Genomic DNA, 22,047 nt, shown 5'->3' with positions numbered 1-22,047 from the left:
CCTTTTGTTGGTTTTTTTTTAACTGGCTCCCCTGGTTATGCTTATGCACCCCCCCAACACACACACACACACACACTACATCTTAGGTATATTTAGTTCTCATTCTACTGGTTTTCAGGTGTCTTGGGCTTTTCTTTATTCTTCGTCTTTGACAGTTATATTCTTGGACTTTATCCCCTGAAAGGTATCTACTTATCCAGACAAGTTCTGCAGAAGTACTAACTCAACCTCCAATATCAGTGGGACCAGGAAGTCTGATGGCAACTTCCTAAGTGATCTTCTGGTTCTATTTTTTTTTAAACCTGAAGAAACAGATATGCTCATAAATTACTTATGTAGTTGGACTATATACCTCTCTAGGCATCTTTGACTAGGGAATACTTTCAGCTTCTAAGAGGTCTAGACTGTGGTTAACTACTGGAGAGCATTCTTTCAATTTTTTTTTTTTTAAGATTTTATTTATTTATTCATGAGAGACACACAGAGAGAGAGGCAGAGACATAGGCAGAGGGAGAAGCAAGTTCCACACAATCCTGGTCCTGGGACCAGGACTCAATCCTGGATCCCGGGATCACGCCCTGAGCCAGAGGCAGATGCTCAACGGTTGAGCCACTCAGGTGTCCCACATTCTTTCAAGTCTAATAAAATACTTAAGGTCTAAAAGAAAGATGCATTTTTACTTTCACACTTTCCATATAAAACTTTTTAGTTTTAACATGTATGTTGTTCATACAAAATAAAACATACAATAAACATCCTTAAATATTATTTTACACACATGGTTGTTTATCTGTTAGATAAAGAGCTCAAAATAGAATTCCAGGTCAAAAGGTATGCGCATTTTTTCCTTGGACAGTAGTGCCAAAATTTCCCTCCTTTTATAATGGTTAAAACTTGAAATTCAAAAACACAACATGGCAATGAACTCTTTCCATGTTGTGACTATAGAATGATGTATTATGAGTTTTCATAGAAGAGGAAGACAATTCAAAATTAATAAGTTTGCTTCCAGTTACCCTCTTTCTCTCAAAGCGAATAATTCAAGGTGTATATTTGATTACAGATCCCTAAAAAACAAGTCATCGGTCACATGGAAGATATTGCCTGACAGATAGGAAAACAAGAAAACTACTTGGGATTGAATCTGAAAGAAAAGATTTTAAATCTGGGTTTTAAATGAGTCACTTTTTTCCAGTAACCTTCAAGTTGCAGGATAAAATTCCTCTCAAGCAGGAGGTGATGAGAAGAAGTTAAAAAAAAAAAAAAGAAAAGAAAAGAAAAAATGAGAAAAGTGAAATGAAATCACCAGGACTCTTTGAACTGGAAATCCTACAGTTACCAATAGGTCTCATCAAGGAAGGGCTGGTTACCAAAGGAAATGCGGACTCCACCTGGGGAATGACCTGGAGAAGGGCTCAGGGGCTAAGGGAGGGTCAGGTTTCTAGCAGGGATTCTCACGTACACCCCTCCTGATGAGACTGTCTTCCAGATGCTGAGAAGGAAAAGGGAGGAAGAGAAACTGGGTAGGCCCAGGCTCTGAAATTCAAAATGCCTTTGCTGAGGACAAGAAAGAGACACCATGACAGTGATTGTAAGGAAGATTATAAAATCTTAGAGCAATCACTCAGAGCCTGCTGACTACTACTGTTTATTTACTAAGTCACTGTGTTGGCCTATGAGAGCAACATTTTAAATCTCCAAGATATAATAACCATTAATGTTAATTTGTATAATATGTAAACTAAATATATAATCTTTTAAAACTTTTTTACTTAGGAAGTCTGGGGTATATACCTGGTGTGGTCTCATATATGCACATGACTCCACTGCCTCACCACACGCTTGAAGTTAAAAGCACTGATCATAGTAATTAAAATTTCCATTCCAACATGACTCCAAACAACTTTCTTTGTATAATTCCTGGGAACTATAATACAATCTTTTAATCTTTGTATGCAAATTTTCCTGAATAAAGCAGGATATAAAATAAGTTTCAAGTGTATAATTTGTATCTAAAACTTGAGGACAGTGTCAAAATACTAACCTGTCCTTTGCATTGTGTATCATTTTAGATAGAAGGCGAATAATTGCAATTTTCCTCCATTTTATTATCTGCTTTACAAACTTGCATATTTTCACAAGGCTAACATCTGTATTCTAATGGCAGTGCTTACCTGAAGATGGATTTAAGATTTTCTCACTTTTATTCTCAGTTATTCAAAACGTAACATATATGCCCTTTTTCTTCCATATATGCCTTTAGAGTATGATTTTCTCATTCATATATGAAAGTAAATGAAATGATTATATCCTAAATAAAGCACTGGATTTGAAAATAAGCACTGAGCATTTAAGTGTAAAAGCTAAATAACAGTTTAAAGCAAAACTATATTTTACAAATGGAATTATTTAGCTTGTCTTCTGAAAAATGAATTATTAATTTTCTTCTTATATCTACAATAAAGCAAGGTCACGGTATCCTATAACTCTGAATCTACAGTATGTTTTAAGTAGATGCCCTAAAAGACATAACTAGTCTGTATCTCAATGAATAGATATTCTAAAGGAAATGGGTTGGATAGCATTAATAATTTACATAACAGAAAAACCTTTTATAACAATGTGGAGTTTTATGCACTAACTATGCAGTATATCTGAGTCATATAAAACAGTACCTACCTCATACGATTTTATTGTATTTTTTTTTTTAAAAAAAGATTTTATTTATTTATTCATGAGAGACACACAGAGAGAGGCAGAGACACAGGCAGAGGGAGAAGCAGGCTCCATGCAGGGAGCCCAAGGTGGGACTGGATCCTGGGACTCCAGGATCACACCCTGAGCCGAAGGCAGACGCTTAACTGCTGAGCCACCCAGAGATCCCCTGATTTTATTGTTATACATGTACTTTTTAAAATCTTCTGCCAGGGAACATATATCCCATTGTATTCCTAGGAATACAATGGCACCAAACCTTATAAATTATAGAAGTTCAATAAATGATCATACAATGAATCCTGAATAAATGAATTGACTACAACATTCAATTTTTAGTTAAAACATACACAAGCACTCCTAAAGTGGTAAAATGAGAAAAAAATACAATTATATGTGACTAGAAAATGAAAACTTAAGGGAATAATTATATTTACTACAAAATGTATTTCTGAAATCTTTGAGCTTGAGGGTCCCTAGATCGCACAAGCCCTTCTAAGGCCAGAGAACAGCCTTCACATTGTATGAGCCTGGTAATATGTTTTCATAAATTTTTCTATATGATATTCTAACTATGACTACTACACATTTAGAATCTAAGTTTTTCTTTGTAATTTTGTATTTGATTTCTTAAGGGATGGAGAGGAAGTTATAAAAGTGACAGGCTCCAGAAACTCGGATCTGCTCCTCCACAGCTTCCTGACACCCTGAGGACACCCTAACGCAAGAACTGAAACTAAACCAAGATTTGGGCAGGTAACAAAGATTTAGTTTACATTTATAGAGATCTGTCTTTTGATTTTTCATAAAGATCTGTCTTCAAAGATTTTTCTTGCTGAAAAATCAAAATAGGACCAATTCTAAGTTATGGGTGAGCACAGTATTCTGAAATACACTTTATCATCTAACAAATCATGTGGTGAGATTTCAATCACGTATCAGCACATTTTCTCAAATTGCAGTTTTCTTTTCTGGTAATTATGCTTGGACATTTATTGACGGTTAACAGCTGCTCTAGTACTTCACTTATTTTACTTCATGTGTTGACATTTCACATTTCCTCATATTTTCAGATAGCCTAGAGTACTAGAAAAAATAGACGCTTTAATATTGCCTCTTAAATTCTTTATGTTTCATTTAACACGTGAAAATATCATAGAGTTGTTGATTTCTGCCTCTTGTGATCTAATATGTCTCATTTAAAAGTGTACAGTAATTGAAATACACATATAACATTCAATTTTCAGTTTAATATTTTGATACACGTGTTCTACCAAAATATCTAAAGTCAACTATCATGAAAGCATCATGAAATACCTTGAGTCCATGATGTTTTTGTTAAAGTTAGCATACAAAAAAGTTATCTTTACGTCAATAAAATATAAATATTCCTAATTGCTAACAGATTTTTTTTTCTGACAAGTGTTAGCCCAAAATGAGTATTTACAGCCTATGCTGAGCAATGAATGCCTGGAAAATAACATTTACAATGAAAACACTAACCCAGTTTTAGCCAAAACAAACAAAACAAAACAAAACCCCCAAAACAAACTTGTACATTAGTACTAGGTAATGGGGCAACTGGAATACTCTTGGCCTTGGAATGATATAAGAAAATATTTAAAGAACATCTGATTCTGCTGAAAATAAGATCATTAATAGACTTCTTGTTAAAACAAATGCTTGAAGGTGTGAGTGTGATATTTCTCTCTCTCTCTCTCACACACACACACACACACACACACACACACACACCATGGTCTACAGCAAGAAATATTTTGATCTTTTTCGTAGGAATACTTTGTTATTTGAGGAGCAGAAGCTAAGAGAAATAAGAAAAACTTACAAGGAAAACATGCCCTAAAATTTACAACTGAATCATGTTTACTGCAGTGATAACATCATTTGCTTTTCCTTCTTGTGTCATGCTCTATGTACTTTAAATAAGTGATTTTGTATTTTAAATGGGGGATATTAAGGATTTAAGGGCTTAATTTAACAGTTTGCCTATTTGGGAGTGCTTATTTTATTCTGAAAACAGAAACTTTAAAGACGTACCTTTTTTAAGTCAAAGAAGATAAGGAATAGGGATGATGTCTATATATAAAGAAAGAATAAGAGAAACTCAGTTTTAAAGGATAATTTTGTGTAATCTCTGTTAATGTGCTTTTGTATATGCATCATGCCAACAGTATGTATACACAGAAAATAACTCTTAGAAGAAAGTTACAAAGAAAATTATTCTCGGTAAAATGCTAGATTCCATGACCTGTAAATCAAGATATCTCAGGGGGTAAATTAAACTTCCTGCTTTCCATGGAGGAAAGAAAGATTATTTTTCCTGCATCCTCACTCCTCACCCTGGACTGGTTAGTGTCCATCAAGAAAGGTGACTTGTTTTTCTTGGTTTGAGAGGGTGTCATGTCCCACACAGCTGGAGGAAGAAACGAGAGCTGATGACTCCTTACACATAGCTTTTTAATTTCAAAAACTTCCTTATGCAGAAGCCTATAAAACCAAATTCTACAGTGCTGATAACTGATTTTTTTTTCACTCCATACTCCAGACTACTAGCTATAATTATGTTCAAGCTATTTTGACTACAGTACTCCAGTGGTCAAATAACAAAACTAGTCTGGAGAATATTCTTACAAAGAGAATTAATCTTCTCTGTTAGTTGCCTGATTCTCCCTCTATTGCTGCCCTAAGATACTTCTTTGGACATATGGCATATATTTCAAATTAAAATATTATGCATTAGAACATCAGATTAAGTAGAAGTACTTCTCCAAATAACAGATCTGTAAATGAATCTTCCAATGTTGGAAATCTCAGCATAAGTTGGTATGTTCACCATGTCATTCCATGACACCCGGTAAGGTCCTGCAAAGCCAAATTAGGCCAAAGATTCAATAACGCATCTAGTCTTAAGGCTCTGATCAGGTTAACAATGGTTTTCGGCAGGACTACAGTCATCTTCACGAAGTGTGGCTGTCTTTGAAAACCACTGTTAGGTTCAGAGACAGTAACTTTTAAAGATACTCTTAACACAGTTCTTCCCCATTACTAAAAATCTTATCTTTCATGCTAGCAAATGCGAAGAGCTTTTCATGATAGCATGAAGAAAGTGAATGCTATAAAATGAAAACTGAAAAATTATACTGTTTTTAAGTCACCGACAGGGCTTATTTCACAGGGGTACACTTCATCACTACAAATGCTTCGAACCCATCTCAAAGATGCATCTGCTTTCCTGCTGTCATTTCTACTGCATAAATCAAAACGGTACTCATTAGTGTAAACTCATTAGGGTAAACCAAACCTCAATTGCAAGGATCTCAGCATTTTTGAAAACTCAGATATAAAGATATCCAAATTAATGTCACTTAATTAAAAATATATAGTTTGCTTTGGACAGTTTTTACTAACCCTGATCCTTATTATCTGGACTAGTGAGATTAAGATAATTTAGGGCTGAATAGTTCCAGAGTGCAGCAGAGCATAAAGGCCTTCTAAAATAGAGAGGCCCAAACCCATAATACCCACTACCATGTAACTACCACTGGGAAATGCAATTTTAATTTGCAGCAGAATCTTAAGGAAACACTTTGGTGTAAATAAAAGTGAATCCTTAAAAAAAAAAAAAGAAAAAAGAAATTTAGTAATTTTGCAGATGAAGCAGATAAGGCATTGCCATAACACTTTTCTTTTCAAACCAACGAAATGCAGTTTCTTGATGGAGAAAGAGCTATCTAATTAGAATCCAAAGCATCTTGAGATAAAATTTCACAAAATAAAAGATCAATTTGTGAAAATATATATTACTCTGATACAAGCAGCACTACCATCCGTAGGTGGCACTGCTGGGACAAATTCAGTGGTCTCCCTGAAATTCCCAAAGCCTAACTTGGCTTAGTTGCCAAAACATGCATCTTAATATCGTTTTGGGTTTTTTTTTTTTAAGATTTTATTTATTTATTCATGAGAGGCACAAAGAGAGAGCGGCAGAGACACAGGCAGAGGGAGAAGCAGGCTCCATGCAGGGAGCCCAATGTGGGACTCGATCTGGGGACTTTGGGGTCACACCCTGAGCGGAAGGCAGGCGCTCAACTGCTGAGCCACCCAGGCATGTGGTAATATCCTGTTTTGAAAGTAGAAAAGCAGGCACTAAGATTTTCATGCTCCTACTATACTCAAATGAAGTATATTTGTATGATATTTTCAGGTAAAAGACAATGGAGCAAAATCTGTAACAGGAATTACTTGCCTCAGGACTCAGTAATATTGGAAAACCAAAACTCCATTTGTGTCACATGTCTCACACGTAGGCTTGAAATTAGACCAAAAACTTCACTTTACTACTGGCATCTCCAGTTGTGAGGATGACTTCAGTCAAGTGCACGGATTCTTCTTGGTCTGGTCTTAATCTAGATCCAGAGTGACACCAATCTGATCCAAGTCACATTCCTCATCCACAACACCCGTGGGTAGGTGAGGGGTGAGAGTCATTCTGTCCTCTTCTAAACTTGCTTTGATGTCACAGAGGAAGCAGCTCTACTTCCTTCCAAGCCTAATCTCTTCAGTCCCCTGGTGATACTGTGATCTATAATAAACATATACTTGGTCTTCCTCCCTGTTTCTAGCACAGAGCTCTTAAAACCCTTGGAACATCCTAAGTGATGAGGGAAAGAAAAGTGCCTTTTGTTATATCAATGAGGTGGTTTTTGGTCCTGCACCCAAGGATGGGGGTCTGGGTGCCAGGGAGAATCAACCCTGTGATTAGAGGGTTGTAACTAACCTTCATTCATTGCCCCATGCCACCCCTGGGAAGGGAAAGAGGCTGGAAGTTTCAACAATTCTCAATGGCCAATGGTTGAATCAATCATGCCTCCATAAACCCTCAAAAGTATGGGGTTTTGGTGAACATACGGAGATTTGGGGAAAGTGGTCCATTCAGAGCCACTGAATTCTAAAAGGAACATCCCTTATTCCACTTGACTATAAAATCATTATCACACATTTTCCCCTTCCCTTCCTGATCATTTAAACTTGCTGTCCCTTCTGTTTCATCTTTCATTTACTCCTTGGTACGTTGTAATTCACTTTCTATCCCCTACATTTTAGAGTACAACTTCAGTAAAACTGCCCATCATAGGATTCTCTAAATCAAAAGTCTAGGTCAGAATCTCAACACAACTTCCACAATATCTAGATTTACCAGATACCTCATTCATGAAACCATCTCCTCTTGGGCAGCATCAGATTGGTTCTTCTCCTATCTTCCCGATTGTTCTGTTTCCCAACATGATCTTGGAGGTGCTTCTTCAGTTCCCTTGAATGAAGGGACCTGACCTATTCCACATGATGGGTAGATCTTTCTGCCTGTATGACTCCCAAATGCATCCTAGGCCCTGATCTTTATCCTTAATCTTTATGCCTGTAACACTTATCTACACTGAATCCAACTGAGATTCAAATTCCTTCAAACCAGTTGTTTTTTTCTCCTCATACTTTAACCTAACTAAAGTTTTAGAGCTTGCTTGACAGAATGTAGTGAGTTAAGAACATGAAAAAAAATCTTACTGACACCCCCAAACCCTCACAATACATTGTATATATGAGAGAGCTATTACTCTGAATTCAAGTATGAGCCACAGCAAGGCAGGGACAGTTACACGGTCACGATCTGCAGAAAGTCTCCTAGAAAGTATGACAAGGAAGTCCTCAGTCACATCTTGATCTCAACCACTAACAACACTTCTTCGCTCATTCCTCATTAACTCTTTTGTATCAGAAACACTTCAGATGTCTAGCTGAGGGGCACTTGACTTTCTCAACAATGAAATATGTTGCTTTTAGTGTAAAGGGGTTATGGAGCTAAACAATAAGGACCCCATCTCAAGGGGAAAAAGATAAAGGTGTATAGGATCATGTCCATAAAATTATTGAAATACATATGCTTATTTTAGGATAGCGTGTTTTCTTTTTTTAAATATTTATTTATTTATTTATTTATTTATTTATTTATTTATTTATTTATTTATTTATTTATTTTAGACACACACACACACACACAGAGATGGGGAGGGGCGCAGAGACACAGGCAGAGGGAGAAGCAGGCTCGATGCGGGAGCCCGACACGGGACTCGATCCCGGGACTCCAGGATTGTGCCCTGGGCCAAAGGCAGGCGCCAAACCACTGAGCCACCCAGGGATCCCCAGCCTATTTTCACTTACACATATTTTTTGCTTCAGGAAGAACACTTTTAGTCCTATGTCAAGTTACGAAAGTTAGAATGCCAGCAAGGCTATATATATTTTAATGATATTTCAAGTAATAGCTGGTTAACAGCAGAGTAAAGGGGACAAAATGAAAAATGAAAAACTCTTTGTGTATACTCCTAAACTGAATAACACCAAACACTACACTTAATGGATAAAGATTGAACTGCACTGGTTGTGAAATTCAGACCTAATGTGGAGACAAGGGGTGAAGAGAACAATATTTTAAATAGTTATTAACACTTTGCTTTCTTTCTGTAACATCTACGAAGACTTGAGACACAAGAAAATGAAAGAACTGCTATCCATGAATTTAATTACTACCAGTTACAAGGTATTATCCATAGGGACCTAAATTGAAGTCAACCGATCATGAAAAATATTATACATGAGGAAATGAAAGATAATCAAAACTAAAAAATAAATGATTAATCTGCTCTACTTGGAAGGCTCAGCAAATGACAATGAAAAACAATAATAAGGCTTTACAGCATAAGCAAGTTTCCCCCTAAATCCAACATGTTAAAGTCCTCAGTATGGAAAGCATTCAATGCTGTATTTATAATGTATTTTCTATACTTGGAATAACACAGATATAAATTCTTACTGAGGATTAGGTCAATCTCATGAAACCAGGCTCCAGAAGTTAACTATATTTAGCTACAAATGAAGTGAGAAAAAAAAGGAGATACATTATTATAATTTTATGGTAATGGAATATTATTGGAAAAATTGGCTAATAAGAAAATGTTTGCATAGTTTCTATACATGTTTTATAATAAGTTATTATATGACCAGATCATGAATATCAAGTAGTTTCAAATTCTTTTTTTTTTCAAATTATTTTCTTGCTACAAAAGGGGTAGTAGGACACTGAAAGCAATACGTTTGCTCATTCATTCACTGTTCATCCAATATTTACCTATTAACTGCCAGACTCCGTGCTAAGTAATAAAGAGGACAGTACCTCTCCTCACAGAAACAAACAAATACCATACATACCAACCTATGTGTTATCACAAAGGTTTTTTGTGAAGGTGTTATGGGGACCTCCGGGAGATGTACCTAACCTAGCAGGTCTCTCTGGTTTAATGTGAAGGAAACTCAATTAGAAGTAGGCTAGATGAGGCCCTCTGCTCCACCCCATTCAACAGATAGCTGCATCTTCTGGTGCAGTGCCAGCCACCTCCCTGAGACACAGTGGTGAAGGTTGGAATAAACAGCTTTGGCTGTCCTGGGTGCCTGGTCACCAGGGCTGCTTTTAATTCTGGCAAAATGGATCTCATCGCTATCAATGATCCCTTCACTGGCCTCAACCACATGGTCTACATGTTCCAGTATGATTCCACTCATAGCAAATTCCACAGCACGGTCAATGCTGAGAATAGGAAACTTGCCGTCAAATGGAAAGCCCACCTCCATTTTCCAGGAGCGAGATCCCACCAACATCAAATGGGGTGATGTTGGTGCTGAGTATGTTGTGGAGTCCACTGGGGTCTTCACCACCATGGAGAAGGCTGGGGCTCACTTGAAGGGTGGGACCAAGAAGGTTATCATCTTTTGCTGATGCCCCCGTGTTTGTAATGGCATGAACCATGATAAGTATGACAACTCTCTCAAAACTGTCAGCAATGACTCCTGGACCACCAACTGCTTGGTCCTCTGGCCAAAGTCATCCATGACAACTCTGGCATCATGAATCACAGTCCATACCATTCAGAAGACCACAGATGGCCCCTCTGGAAAAATGTGATGTAATGACCGAGAGCTGCCCAGAACGTCATCTCTGCCTCTACTGGTGCTGCCAAAGCTGTACGCACGGTCATTCCCTAAACTGAATGGGAAGCTCACTGGCATGTCCTTCCATATCCCCACCTCCACATATCAGCTGTGGATCTGACCTGCTGCCTGCAGAAAGCTGCCAAGTATGATGACATCAAGAAGGTATTGAAGGTGGCATTGGAGGGCCCCCTCATGGGCCTCTTTGGCCACACTGAGAACCAGGTTGTCCCCTGGGACTTTTACAATGACACCTACTCTTCCATCTTCAATGCTGGGGCTAGCATTGCTCTCAATTACTTTGTCAAGCTCATTTCCTGATATGACAATGAATTCGGCTACAGCAACAGAGTATTTTTCCTATGGTCCACATGGCCCCCAAGTCCTCTGAACTACCAGCCCCAGCAAGAGCAAGAGGAAGAGAGGCCCTCAGTTGCCAGGGGAGCCCTTGCCCCAATTCATCTCCCAACACACGGAGAATCTCCCAACCTCCAGTTTCCATTCTAGACCCCATGAAGAAGGGGAGGGACCTGGGGAGCCCTACCTTGTCATGTATCATCAATATACTGTAATACTGTAAAGGAAAAAAAAAAGTAAGTTGGATGAAACGCCAATAAATTGGGTTCTACACAAATGTAAGGTATACTCAGGAACAACTGGAAGTAGGGTTCCTTTCTCTGTGTCTCTTTCCACTTCTCTCTCTAAACTGGCTTCATTCTTTCATAATCATTTTGTCCACAACTCAGAACCATGGCTGAGGAAGCTCTGGGCTCACACCCTCCTATCCTTGCAATGGAGTGGGGAGCTTGAGCTATATTTACAGTTGATCACTCTCAGGAACACTACTACCTTAGAGGTCCAAAGCCAAATACATTTGATTTCTGGTAAGATGGTGGAATGGGAAGATGGTTAGTCCTGGTTTAGTAGGAATTGTACCCCCTAGGCATGCTTACTCTTAGAAAGGTAGGTGCTTCCTGAAGGAACTTTTACTGAGTAACTTGACTATTTTGTTGAAAAATAATTTGTATGGTAAGAGGGCAAAGTGATCCTGAAACTGTCTCTGTGAGGGTCCTTTTAGAGTTTTGGATCTATTTCTGAAACAGGAAGTCTCGAGATAAAATCACTGACTCCTGATTAAAAATAAAATATAAATAATGTATTTCATGTTGTTTGATGTGATGAAAGCCATAGGGCAGAGTTTCAATGCTGTTAAAGACATGACATTCTTTTTTTTGTTTTTTTAAGACATGACATTCTTTACCTGTATTTTAATCTTCTGTATTATACAAGGAAGGACCAGAGAAAATCATTAGAGAAACATAAAATAACCTCAAACTCAAAAATCCCATTATTATTAACCTCTGTTTGAAAAAGTTAAATGTGTAATTATAGGCTCACTGGGTAAACATAACCAACATGGTTATAAAAAATTGTATGGTTATTTTGTGGGTGCGAGCACTGAGGTTTTAAGGATTAGCTCACAGGGGTTAGAAATGGCAAACTCGTGCTGTATTTTAGGTTGCATAAAGCAGGCTCCTCTCTTGTTTACTATCCAGCAATTGCAATGGGCCTAATTTACACAACAATTACTTAGAAAGTAACTCCTTTGAAATGTATTGTGTGATTAATTGACTTGGCTTCAGGAATGCATTGTTGTTTCTACTTCAACCTAATGCCCCCTAGAGCACAGATCCAATTAAGAAACAAGGCAGGGAAGCAGATATTAAGTGTAGTATTCCTATATTACACAGCACTTTTGTATAGGATTGAACACCACCATCTACTGTCTGCAGGTACTTGATTTATCCAGTATATCCTTGTGACACCGGACGTACGGCTTATGGAAATGGATAGGATGTAAAGTAAGTATCTTAAGAGAAAAACTGAAACCAGGTAAATTTAACTTATTAAGAGGTGTTTTTAAAAATGAAAGCGTAAAGGGAAACAAAAGGAAAAATAAGTAACTGGGACTTCATCAAAATACACCATTTCAGCACAGCAAAGGAAACAACAAAACTACAGGGCAACCTTTGGAACAGGAGTGGGAGAAGGTATTTGCAAATAACATACCTGATGAGGAGTTAGTATCCATAAAGAACTTACAAAACTCAACATCCAAAAACCAAATAATCCAGTTAAGAAAGGAGCAGAACACACAATCAGATATTTTTCCAAAGACATCCAGATGGCTTCTTTGACACATAAAGAACAGACACACAAGAAGATGCTCAACGTCATCCATCACAGGGAAATACAAATCAAAACTACAGTGAGATATCACCTCACATGTGTCAGAATGGCCAAAATTAACAACACAGGAAACAACAGGTGTTGGTGAGGATGTGGAGAAAGCGGAACTCTTCTAACAGGGAGAATGCAAGATGGTGCAGCCACTGTGGAAAACAGTATGGAGGGTCCTCAATAAGTTAAAAACAGAACTACCTATAACCCAGCAATTGCACCAACTAGGTATTCACCCAAAGGACACAAAAATACTGATTCGAAGGAGTACGTGCACCCTGATGTTGACAGCAGCATCATCAACAATAGCCAAATCATGGAAAGAGCCCTAATGTCCATCAGCTGATGAATGGATAAAGAAGATGTGGCATATATATAAGTGTAATATTACTCAGCCATCACAAAGAATAAAATCTTGCCTTTTGAAATGACATGGATGGACCTAGAATGGCTTATATGCTAAGCAAAGCAAGTCAGTCAGAGAAAGACAAATACCATATGACTTCACACCTATATGGAATTTAAGAAACAAAACAGATGAACATAAGGGAAGGCGGGGAAAAAAGGAGAGGGAGGCAAACCATAAGAGACTCTTAACTAGAGAACAGAGGGCTGCTGGGGGGGGATGTGGGTGGGGATGGGCTAGATGGGTGATGGGGATTCAGGAGGGCACTTGTGAGGTGCACTGGGTGTTATATGTAAGTGACAAATCACGAAGCTCTATAACTGAAACTAATATTATACTGTATGTTAACTATACAGGAATTTAACAAAAAAAACCTTGAAAAATAAAATGAAATAAAAATAAAAGCCTAACTACAGTTAAACTTAATTATCTCATAGAAATAAAAAGAACAATGATCTGGCCCAAAAATTATTCCTGTCTCTAGTGACAGGAGAATTTTCTTCTGCCGTTAGAGGTCTTCTGCCGTTAGAGGTCTCCAAACTGGCAATGGGGAAAACAAGTCTTAAATTTCAACAAGGATTTGCACTTCCATCTTGCTAGGAAGAAATCATCTACTTCGTTAGTAGAGGCAAAATCTAGAATCATCAGAGTCACATACCAAACGTACACATCACCCAACCTTTGCCTTCAGAGAAGTTAGGGTCCTGCCCGCTAAGACTGCCTCCTCTGTCTCCTTAGAATCCTATGTTCAGACAGCACTCAAGCTTTGCCTGGCCAATAATGTCCAAGTCACTCCCCCAGGCCCTGCTCCATCTTGCCCATCCAACTTCCCTTCCCTTTCTCTCCTCTCTCCCTAACTTTCCAGTCTACCTGCTTAAACTCTAGCATTGTCTGGGCTGTAACTTCATCAAGAAGAAAAAGCTTGAGGCCAACGACTCTCAATTCTAGAGTGAGTTTGAGGAAAGAAGCTGTTCCAATACTGTTACCAGGGGAGAGGCCCAGAGCCCCAGAGGGTGAGAAACCCTGAAACCAGGGGGCACCCAGGCTCAACGCTATCCTACCTCCATCCCTAACATCTGACCTTGGGGAAACACTATTTCTACTGCTGAAACGTAAAAAGAGCAGTGGTTCCATCACATTGTGTAGGCTCACACTGCCTGGTTCAAATCTCACCTTGGTCGCTTCCTAACAATGAAGGTCTGATTTCTCATTTCGAAAATGGTGACACATCTCATAGCATTGTTAATGAAAACTAAGCTACTTAGCATTATCGTAAGTGCCTAGAATAATGGCTGAGAGATATTAAGTGCTCAGTATATGCTGGTTGTTCTCATGGTTATTCTAAAAATTTCCAACCAAAGACAGGTGCCTAGGAGCCATGTGACTCGTTCCCTGTGTCACAGTAGACAAAGTTCCACATACTAGCCATCTCTTCTACTTATTTCAAGTTTTCTTACTTCCAGTTTCTTTTTTTTTTTAATTTTAAAAAAGATTTTATTTTAGAGAGCTTATGCACAAGCAGGGTGGGGGGGCGGAGATGAGACAGAGAGAAAGAGAGAGAACAGACTCCCCGCTGAGCACAGAGTCTGACCCAGGGCTCGATCTCACCACCCTGAGACCACGATCCTGAGATCATGACCCTGAGATCATGACCTGAGCTGAAACCAAGAGTCAAATGCTTAACCGACTGCGCCACCCAGGCGCCCCTCTTACCCCCAGTTTCAGAAGTATTGCTTCATAATCTGCAGAGTGCTCTAAGAACATGAACTGCAATGACCGCCCAGTGTGATCTATAAATTCTTGTTTGTAAAACATCAGAATAATAACAATAACGAAAACAAAAAGAATATAATGACAGCATCACTGTTTTGTCTCCAGTCTCTTTCATAAAATTTATTTCCCAACCTTTGATAAACATATCAGTTCATCTTTAGCCAAAAGTAATAAGATTGTGGAACAAAAGTAAAAACAGTTGAATTCTTGCAATGCCTAGCAGGAAGTAGAGTCTTTCAGTGGTATCTGGATAATAAAATTTGATAGTTAAAGAAATACCACTTGTCAATCAACTACTTGCATTTGTTCAGGAAGGCAACATTACATGCGAGTATTGCTGAAATCTTATGGAATTTTTTTAAAACATTTTATTTTTTATTTATTCATAAGAGACACAGAGAGGCAGAGACACAGGCAGAGGGAGAAGCAGGCTCCCTGCAGGGAGCCCAATGAGGGACTCGATTCTGGGACCCCAGGGTCACGGCCTGAGCCAAAGGCAGACACTCAACCACTGAGCCACTGAGGTGCCCCAATTTTATGGAGTTAATGTATTAATCAGTTTTTGCCTGTGACTGAAGGTGAGGGCAGATAAAAGGGAAAACAATGGAAAATATAACCCATAATGATGTTTAAGAAGGTATAAAATAGGAAAAATCTGTAAATGGTTGAAAGCATGTACGTAATGACTGTTTTAGAGGAGGAAAATACAGCAAGAAACACTAGATCCCTCTCTCCATGGCTTCTCCCTCACCTTCGCCTCAGAAAACACACACTCATACACACAAACATACACACGCGCACACATGCATACATTAAGGTATCAGCTATTTGGGTCATGTACCCCAGAATAAACATGTTCTGTTCCTTCCCAAGTAGCCACAAAACATTGATCTTTAGGATTTTCCCGTTTGTGAAACAAGGCATCAGTCTCACACAGTTTATGAGACCACTGAGGCATGGATAGCTTAGAGCATCCCAGAGATGGAAACGTTCTCATAAAACAAGCTTACACGCGGCTCGAAACACAGATGGCCTGGCCGCAGCCAGCGCAGTGGCCACACCGGGCCCAGGACGTCGGGTCCAGGGCGTGGGGCCCAGGACATAGCCCAGGACGCAGGCCCACAGCTGGGAGGCCAGGACGCAGGCCCAGGATGCAGGCCCAGGATGCGGGGCCCAGGACGCGGGGCTCAGGACGAAGGGCCCAGGATGCAGCCCAGGACGCAGGCCCAGGACGCCGGCCCAGGACGTGGGCCCCAGGACACGGGGCCCAGGACACAGCTCAAGACGTGAGCCCAGGATGCGGGCCCAGGACACGGGCCCACAGCTGGGAGGTCCGGGCCGGGGACCATCCCTGCGAGGGGCATCACGGGCTCCTCAGTGAGGAAAGGGGGGGTGAGAGAGAAAAAAAAAAAGAAACCAACTTTGGAAATGGAAAACAGCTACAGACTAATTTTCATAAGAAAGGTAGAAAACTCCCTGCGTTTAATCGCTTCTACTTAGGAAAGAATCTACCTTTCATATTCTTATAAAGCGGCTTTCTTCTGTGTTATCAATAAAAACGAACACTGACCTTCCTCGCGGAAGGTTAAACTTGCAGCTCCCGCTTGAAAGGCTGGCGTGCCTCCCCTCAGCAGCGACGCCACCGACGTGCCGCCAGCGAGCAGGCCCGGCAGCGCCCGGCCCTCATTAGCCGGGGGATCTTGGCGGCGGCGCTGCTGCTCGCGCACGTCTGTGCATGAGAAACTGCTTTCAAAGGTAACCTTGCCAAGGGCTATGTTCTGTCTTGGCAAAAGGAAGCAAACTTTACTTTTCTACCAATCGGTTTGCTCTGCATGAGAAACAGGTGTTAAGGTACGAAACGGGGCTCGGAGCGGTAGCAAAATAAAAACTCACCCCAAATAAGTTTCATCTGGGAAAAAAAAACCACAACGCAGATAATAAGCCTTCAGGGCCAGCATGTTTGTGCAAAATGCAAATCATGGAAACCGGTTAAGGGATTAAATGCTCTTTTGCAAAAAAATGACCATGGAGATTATAATCATTAATTAAAATCATGTAAATAATTTTCTGAAAGAACTCTCCCTTTTTATCTCCTAGGTTTCAAACAGCCTAATGGTAAAAAGGTTTAGTCTCAGAAGACATTCTCTAATTAAAACCAGAAATCTGGTATAATTAATAAGTGTCAGTCTGCAATCTCAACCACTTAGTAAAGGCAGAGGAATCAAATGCTGATGTTTTATAAAAACTCCAAGAGGATGAAATTTTTATAGCGTCTACTTCCTATCTATACAGTGGGTATCCCAGATGGAAGCGGGAGCTTGGTAAGTGCATAAATATTGTGACACTTACAATTCCTATCTGCCCGTTTTACTCACTTTTCTCTTCTCTTTGGCCCCGGGAACAGGCCAGGACCGAGTAGCTGAGTCTTCTCCACCTGTCCGGCCGCACTGAGCTCCCAGGCCCGTGCCTGGGCTCGCAGCACCTGCCCGATGCCCTCCCGGCCGGCCGGACAGGGGGCTGTGCAGGTGGAGGCCCCCGGGGGCTTTGCAGGTGGAGGCCCCGGGCCTCTGCCCCGGGCTACCGGCAGAGGCGGGGCAGAGGGGAGGCTCCGGGATGCTGCGGCTGCCCAAGAGCACCCCGGGGAAGGGAGCTGGAGTTGCTGGCTCTGGGATCTGCCAAGCCCACCTGACCTCTGGGCCTCTGCCCCCAGGGCCAATGAGATCCCGGACCGGCTGAGCCAGTGTGAGTGGCTGTCGCTGCTGGAACGTGGAAGGCAACCACTACGTGTGGGAAATGACCCGATGACAATGTAGCAGAGAAGATGTGCTACCCAGAGCCTCCTTTGCAAGGACTCGCTGCCAGGCTCAGGGTGTGAGCAGCCCCCGCGTCAGCTGCTGACCTCTGCCCTGGGCCCGAGCTCCCCGCAGAGGGCCACCTGGCACGGAAGGGACGGAGAGAACCACCCAACCAGCCCTGAGCAGGGCACGCATAAAGGCGCTGCTGGCAACAGAAGTCCCTGCAGGGCTGGCCAAGACCTTGCTGTGCCTGCATCCCAGCTGGAACTTTCCCCTCTGCCCAGTCCCTCTTCCTGTTCTACTTCCTCTCACCGGGGCTGATCCCTAATAAACACCTTAGACACCGACCTGCACCTCAGGGTCTGCTGCCAAAGAACTCCACGGTGACAGCCACAGTCTCCGTCCACGTGCACATTACGACGCATTAGAACAAAACAAGAAAACAGAAGAAAAGCAAATATATATGGGAAACCGTATATGGAAAATCCTCGCCAAAGGTCTATAAATAAAACGCATAACCTAGATTTCCTGGTGGCCCGTCCCAGCTTTCCCATTTCCCAAACTTCCTTCGATACTACAGTTTCCTTCAGCCACCTCCAGAAGAAATACTGGTCAGGGAGGAAGGCATTATTTAATAAACTGAATTAATACAATTAAGTTGGCTAGGAATTGATGAGGCCCGTGAGCAATGTGGTATTTCCCTTGAGTCACCAGTTTTGCTTTTTTTTGTTTGTTTGTTTTTAGTCACTTTGAGTGTTGTGACAATAACCTCTTTCTCATTATTGTCGTTTTTTATTAAAGGGGATTTGATGCACAATCTGGGTAAGATTTAAGTAGGTGATGGGAAATAGATGTTTTCAATCAAAATTTGCTGTGAAGCAAATTTCTTTTAAGTGAATCTGATTTTTTAATTAACTGCCATTGTAAAGTTGGAGATCAATTGAACCATAAAAAAGTCACACCTGGGAGTGCAAGTTTTCTTTAAAACTAATATAAAGACATAAATAACTTCAATAAAACAGCAATTTAGGGATTCTATTCTCATTGCCTCATCACATTTTTTGGCTCTAGACCCCAAAGACAGTTGACTGCACAACTCCATGGACACTCATCACTCCTGTTCTGTAGACTTACTTCTCTGAAGCATTATCATTCCCTTGACAATCCTCTTTGACTTCTACTGCACAACAACTTTTGTTTTTTAAGATTTTAATTTATTTTTTCACGAGAGACAGAGAGAGAGAGGCAGAGACACAGAAGCAGGCTCCCTGTGGGGAGCCCGATGCGGGACTGGATCCTGGGACCCCAGGGCCATGGCCTGAGCTGAAGGCAGGTGCCCCACCGCTGAGCCCCCAGGCGGCCCTACAGAGCAACAACTCTTGGTTTCACTCTCCCCCTCCTCTACCATCCAGGCTCCTTCTCTTCCAGGCAGTCATTATAAGACATCGCTGCCAGCTTGGTCTGAGGCCCTTTGCCCTTCTCGCTCCATAAGCGATCCCTGGTGTCCACACCACCACGGGGTTCCAACGCGGCACCCACCCACAGGTGACAGCCACAGACATACATCTCATCCACTGGTGCAGACCACTCACAGGACGCTTCACATAAATGCATCAGAGGCGCTTCCACCCGCACGTGCCCACTGCTGCACCCTCCACGCCCTTCCCAGGCTGCCCACCTCAGAGAACGGCACTACTCTCCATCCGGAGTGAAAACCCCAAACCAAATGGCCTCAGTGACATCTCCCTCTAGGTCACTGTCTCCCTACATCCGAATCCATCATCAAGTCCTGTTGGTTCAGACTCCAAAATTTTCACACGCTGATAAATTCTCATTTTTTTTTCCAGTGACTGAAAATGTAAAAGCCACTTTGAGCTCCCAGGAGGTGAGCGAGATTTGACCCCTGGGCTGCTGTCTGATGACCTGGGTCTTTCAAGACACACTAGGGGGTTCTCAAAACTGCATACCTTACTAAGTTTGTATTACAGGAGGGTGTCTCAAGGGGTTTTCAAATATCTGGTTCTGTTTTGTAGGCTGCTCTGCATGACCACCACCACCACCACACACACACACACACACACACACACACACACACACACACACATTTTCTTTATAGAGTAAGAAAACAATAAAATCGTGCTACCAAGTTTCCCTTCTTGTTCCTACCGGAGGGAGGGGCTCTGCTTAAAAGAATCTCTTCCTTTGCCATCTGCATTTAACTGAAGACTATCATAATGTGACATAAGCTAAACAAGCTATGAAAACCGAACAAAACTATGTGAGTCAAGATTTTTCTCTGCAATGTGCAACCTGAACAAAACACAAATATAAATCGAAAGCTGAGGCTAATATTGTGTTGTAACTGCTACCCAAAGCATGGAATCTAAAACTGACAGCAATAACAAGACTAATGTACATTTGTGGAGTCCTTACTGTAGGCCAACCCCGTTGCCACTTACTTAAATTTTTTGGCTCATTTAGAGGAGTTATTTTTAAAATATTTAAAATTTAAAATATTTAAAATTATTTTTCAAATAACTTCTTGAGTAAATATTATGTACGTCTGAACTTGTACGACAAAATTAATAGTACAAAACCCCCACATTTCTCTGTTTCCTATGTTGGCATTTTGCATACAATTTCATTTAGAAAGGGAAGCCTGCCTTTATTTTTCCTTTAATGTGCCACCCACTCTGGCATTTTATTGCATGTTCTTATTATATGCCGCTATGCTGTTTTATACAAATCCTGCTTCTTTTAGTATCAGGTTGTCTTTGAGGACAGGCATCAGGCCTTAGGCATTTTCTCCCTCTCTTTATGCTACATTGCTACTCCTTACCCACAAAACACATATCCCACATACTCCCTGTAAAGCAGGGCTTAGCACACAGCTTGTAGATGCAAGTTTTTAGCTTAATTTGTGAATTCCTTAGATGTACATTTTGCTTACATGCATTTCAGTTAAACTGAGGTATATATTAGAATTCTTGTACATTTTTAATAAACTCTAATCTTCATATAATGGATCAGAATATATGTGGATCAGAATATAAAGCTAAATAAGATGTTTAGCTTTAGTAACAGCAGAAAAATCTATAACAACTTATTTTCTTTAGTTAATTTATGTGTCAAACTCTTCTGTCCAGAAAACACAATCACCCTCCTATATTTATACTATGGCATTAGCTTTGGCACCGTCCTGCAATCTTCTAGGCTGAGAAAAATTGTGACTTTGAACACAATTAGTTCCATATAGTCCTTGACATACTAAAACTTATTTGAATGGGCCAACAAAAATGAATCGGTGTCTTTTTTTGCAGTGAAAGATCAGAAAACCCCTCTACAAAGCCCCACCTTGTACACTTGGTCCGGTCCTATCTGGACTTTTCCTAATGACTCTCACTTGCCAGAGAAAGGTATTCACAATGACAGTAGCTAAATGAGACCAACAGTTGGCCTTGAAAACCTGAAGGGTGAAGCTGGAGCTGAGTGCGGCTGTTATTTATATAAATATGAAATACACAGAATTTGGAGTTGTTTTCTTTTCATTGCCAAGAAACGTTTAAAGGTCTCATTAAAGGCTTTCCCCTAAATGAGTACACAAACAGGTCTTTTCAATTACGTACCTGAGGGATAAAAACCCTAAGGGAAGAAAATGAAAACAAGCAGTAAGTACTGGATTTGTGCATACTGTTAGGATGTATTATGTATTTTAGAAAACTTGATTATTTTTCTTTTGTTTTGTTTTAAAGAAAGAAACGACTATGAATTGAGGAACTAATTAGAGTATGCTCTCTTCAATTCCCAAATTAAATAAGTATATTATCAATCTGTGGGATAATTACGCAGAGAATCAGCAATAGAGAGGGGAAATAAAACATTTCTAAACCCTTTTCTTAGACAGATGATAAAGCATTTAGTAATGTTTAACCTTACACACACAGACCTCTTTGCACGTACCCTCCTTCCCAGTACCACACGGTAGGTACACTTCCAAGTCTCCTTCTAGAGTGAGTCACTTACAATTCAGTTTTCGTAGTTTGTTAAAATTGGTAA

The 22,047-nt window shown here is 40.4% G+C and overlaps 1 protein-coding gene across 9 annotated transcripts in view; it reads right to left on the bottom strand.

The window, feature by feature from the left end:
- Positions 1 to 22,047, bottom strand: part of FBXL17 (F-box and leucine rich repeat protein 17) — a 495,829-nt gene that overhangs the window by 188,533 nt on the left and 285,249 nt on the right. The gene's annotated exons all lie outside the window — the stretch shown is intronic.

Source organism: Canis lupus, chromosome 3 (assembly GCF_003254725.2).
Source record: "Canis lupus dingo isolate Sandy chromosome 3, ASM325472v2, whole genome shotgun sequence".
Lineage (NCBI taxonomy): Eukaryota > Metazoa > Chordata > Mammalia > Carnivora > Canidae > Canis > Canis lupus.
This window is presented reverse-complemented; position numbering and strand designations above follow the sequence as displayed.